This window comes from Cajanus cajan, chromosome 6 (assembly GCF_000230855.2).
Source record: "Cajanus cajan strain Asha chromosome 6, NIPB_CcT2T_4, whole genome shotgun sequence".
Classification (NCBI taxonomy): Eukaryota; Viridiplantae; Streptophyta; class Magnoliopsida; order Fabales; family Fabaceae; genus Cajanus; species Cajanus cajan.
The window spans coordinates 4,328,513-4,333,318 of NC_138522.1; the positions used below are offsets into that span (position 1 = coordinate 4,328,513).

The 4,806-nt window shown below is 28.2% G+C and overlaps 1 pseudogene; it reads left to right on the forward strand.

The window, feature by feature from the left end:
- Positions 1-3,266: 3,266 nt before the first annotated feature.
- LOC109790400 (delta(8)-fatty-acid desaturase 2 pseudogene) lies at positions 3,267-4,206 on the forward strand (annotated as a pseudogene).
- Positions 4,207-4,806: the final 600 nt, after the last annotated feature.

A 4,806-nucleotide genomic window follows, 5' to 3' on the forward strand; every position in this document is an offset into this window, starting at 1 on the left:
TTTTTATCATATTTTATCAATGTAAAACTTGTTTGTATCCCAACAATTACTTCTAATGTTAACCAATAAAATCATAGCATAAAAATGTTTTATATTGTTGGTGTATGAACTATTTACTCTTTCAATTAAATTCAACCATTATACCATTCCAGGTGATCGTATGACTGATTTCTAAATATCAGTCGTAGAAGAAAATAAAAGATAAAATAAATATAACTTTATTCATAAATCAAAATCAATTTACGCGTAACTTAAAATCAGATTATGAAAATGCAGGAAAAAAAAATAAAAATCAGATTATGAAAAAGTTAAACGAAATAACTTCTATACATCTATTTATCATAACTTGATTTTATTTGTAATAAAAATATTAATTATTTAAATTTTTATTTTATTTTCTATCTTTCTTAAGTATTTTTCAAGAAGTTTATTTAGATGGGTCTGCAATATAAAAGTTTATTGTAGTATTATTCTTAGGTATTATGTATGGCAAATATTTGGTATTTAATTATTTATGAGTACGTCGTTTAACTATGTTTTGTTTTCAACGTATATGAACAATGGTAGCTATATATTTATCAATATTTTTTTTTCTCACCAGAAGTAATATAAATTTATATTTTATATTGAATAAATCACACTCGTAATTTTATTAAGAAAAGTTGAACAATAATATATAAAAATAATAATAATAAAAAAGAGTTATAGTATATTTGGTTGCATGTTGTTTATGTGATTTTTCATGTTTAACTTAGAGCTAATAGTTATAACTTCCACGTTTTTTTGGATAAATTGATGTGATTCTCTATTTTCTAACGTGTTTCCAAACATGCATTTAAATATATTTTTAGTTCATTAAATTTAAGAAAAATTTATTTTTAGTTTCTTAAATTTAAAATTAGTTCTTTTTGTCCTTGTAATTTTTTTAAAAATATTTTAGTTTTTATATTCAAATTTTGTTAGAGTAATTGTTAAATATTGTCGTATAAAATTTATCTACTAGTATTTTATTAGTGGAAACATCGCATTAAACTCAATTGATCTTTCAAAATTGTTTCAATCTGTCTCTTTCTAATGAATGCATTATCATTAAATTCTAATCCTTAACTTTCACAGTTTTGAATCTCAACTCTGTTGTTCAATTACGTTTTTGAGAAGGATCTAGACGCTCAAGGACGTTAATATATAGAAGAAAATAAATCTCACTAGTTCTAGAGCTCCTCTCTCTAAGTTTCTTAAGAAAATGAATATATGAAATACAAGTCTTAAGAAAATCTTATATACATGTCTCTAAACTTGGTAAACTTTGACATCAACTCAAAACAACTCCTAACCCACTAAATTCATAAGAACTTCCTAATCCTTGGAGTTTTACAACAATTAAACAACAAAACATATAATCATTTAATTAACAAAAATAACCAAACAATCATAAAAACTCTTAGTGTTACAATTGGTCTTACTGAATCCATCTTATAAAAATAAGATATTTGTAACTATCAGACTGCATTTGAAATGGATGGATTATTCAAATGATACAAATTAGGAGTTACTTTGTTATTGAATTGTGGCGATTCAATGCTTGAACTTTTAAACTAGAGTAAAAATTAGTTATCATGATTTTTTAATGTATAGATATTGTATATCTTACATTAATTCAAGAGTAAAGGCATCGAGCTTAACATAGTACCTAATAATCAATTTTCACATTTGTGTAACTTTAACATGCATGTATTCCTACTCTTAAAAATTGTATTATTGGATCGTATGTGTGTGTTTCATAATTCAGTAGCGATCAAGTTTTATAGTTAGAACTTACTGTGAGCATACTAATCCACTAGTGCCACCATATATATCTTTGATAGTATTTTGATGAATAGTTGAGAAGAAGTTATAAATAATCAAAATCCAAAAGTTTGGGGCATAAATTGCAAAAAAAAAATTACATGGGGACAAAATTCAACAAAAAATAAAAATTTAGGGGACAAAGTGTAATTAAACCTCCCTCAAGCATGTTATGTTATTAAATTTATTCATGTCAAATATGTCAGTAAACATTCCGTTAATATTTTGATAAACAATTAATAAAAGGACACAAATCGTCAAAATTTAAAAGTTTGGAGCATGAGTCTTTTTAAAAAGTGGAATAAAATTTATCAAAAGTGAAACTTTAAAAACACAAAGTGCAATTAAACTTAAAATAATTTTTTTAATAAATTTATTATTTCAAGCTAAGCAATTATTGTTTGTGTTTTATTTTAAAAACAAGTTAATATTGGAATTTAGTATAAACTTATTTATTTATCGAAAACTTGCTTTAATTTAGAACTAAATTTTTAACAAAAGTAATCGTATAAATATTTATTTAAAACGATTTGAACATAGTTTGAAAGAGTCAACATGAACTTAAACCAAAGAGAGGAGTATAGAAGAGGGATGTTGGAACCCCAAGCGTGTGGTTCAGCGGTAGGGGTTGATTCACACTTAAGCAATGTCAGGGGTTCAAATCCTGCCTTGTGTATGCAGCCGCGTTAAATCTTGGGGCCAGCTATTCCACCCTTTGATGTGCCTCCAACATAGCAAGAAGATTAGTCACTGCTGTCGGCGATGGATATTCCAGGGACGAAAAAAAAAAAAAAGAAAAGGGATGTTGGACCACAATACATGGTAGGGTGGGGCAAATAATAAAAGGATAAATGTGAGCGGTTTCCCTTGCAACCCAAACCATGACATTCTCAGCTTTCAATTCTTTTTGGTTGAAAATCGAAATGAGTTTGATTTGGCAATGGATGAGTCACGGAAAGGAACCAAAAGTTGTTATACAGATCATCTATACTCCGACAGGATGTACTACTTTAATTTTAAAACCATCCAATCGCTGGATGAGAGTTATATTTCTTAATTATAAATAGGTTTAAATATATTTTTAATCTCTTTAATTTATTTTTGGTCTCTCAAATTTAAAATTGATGTTTTTAATTTTTTTAATTAAAAATATTATTTTAATTTTTATATTCAAATTTTATTAAAAAATTTATCAAATCTTGTTACATAAAATTTATCTAATAATATCTGTATTAGTGAAAATATCACATTAAATCTAATTGATATTACATAATTATCTGTTTATTCTTTTGAATTATTGTATTTATTGGATATTGTTCTTACTCCTCTCTTTTCTTTGTTTTTATAAATTAAATATATTACAAAATAGATGGATCTACTTTGGATTCCAGATCATTTTGCAATTGATATAGCTATGGTATTCCTTGGAAGGAATTGGAATGTGGAGGCTATTTGATGAATCTATTACAATTTTTGTAAATTTATTTTCACTATCAATGTAAATATTGTAATAAAAGTGAAAGAAAAATATATTGTGTAAAATAATACATTATGGTAAATATTTTAGAACGATATATCATGTATTAAATTCACAAAATATGATTGTTCTTTACCTTTATCTTTATTATGAAAAAAAAAATATTGTTAACGATATAATTGTGAAAATATATATAATTATTATTATATAAATGGGGCGTTAGAATCGGACGTTACAACCTCCACTCTATCGCTTTCATCGGCTTTGCCTGGAACCTTAGCGGTTGGATCGGCCACGACTCCGACCCCTACAATGTCATGCCCGACCTTCAGCACCTTCCCTTCTTTATCGTTTTCTCTTCCTTCTTCACTTCCCTCACTTCCTATTGCTACAACCGAAAACTCAACTTCGATTCCCTTGCTAGGGTTCTTGTCAACTACCAACATTTCACCTTTTACCCTGTCATGTGCTTCGCTAGGCTCAACCTCTTCGTCCAATCCTTCTTTCTCTTGCTTTCCAACCGTAGGTCGACCATAGAGGAGTAGAGCTTCTTGGCCTACTCTTGTTCTGGGTTTGGTACCCTCTCTTAATCTCCTTCTTGCCAAATTGGTGGGAGAGGGCTTTCTTCGTTCTTGTTAGCTTCTCTGTTACCGGAATTTAGCACATCCAATTTTGCTTGAACCATTTCTCCTCCAAGGTCTACCTTGGCCCCCCTAATGGCTCCGATTGGTTTCGGATACGACTAATGCACTCTCGATGTTAGCTACTCTTCTTGGATGGATTGGTTCCACGGTGGCTTGCAACTTCAGGTGGAGCATCACCTCTTTCCGTACCTCTTAATCTCATGTGGTTCATATGCCGTGAGAATCACGATCGTGATTTGAAATCACGAGCGTGATTCTCACGGACCTTTAACACCGTTTGTGAAATTTGGACAAAAATTCTACATTGAAATATTTTAAAATAAATTGGGAAGAAATTGAAAAAAAAAATTAAAGTAAAACTAAATTATATATTTTTTAATATTATAAGAGAATAAATTAGAGTTTTAACCAAAAATATATCATAAATGTTACGTGGATTAAGCAATAAAACTGGCCTACACTATTGTTTTGTTCGAACGAACTGATTGTAAGTTGTTTCAACTTTCAATTTCTTGATTCTGCTAACAATTCGGTGTGGTAGAAGTGCATGGACCACTTGTAAATTTCGACACTTAAGTGGTAATATTCTTATTAGATCCTCCAGATATATTAACATACATTACTCTCGATATTGATGTTGGCTTTGGTCAAAATTCCTTTATACTTAATTACTGATTGCCTTAATAAAAATATCATATAGGTTAGGCTTAAACCTAATTCATAATAATATAATTGTCAATTTTTATAACAAATATTTTAAGTATTACATTAAAATAATTTTTAATTAATTAATAATACAATATACGTTTTTGACAGAAATAAAATTAATATACTAATAAT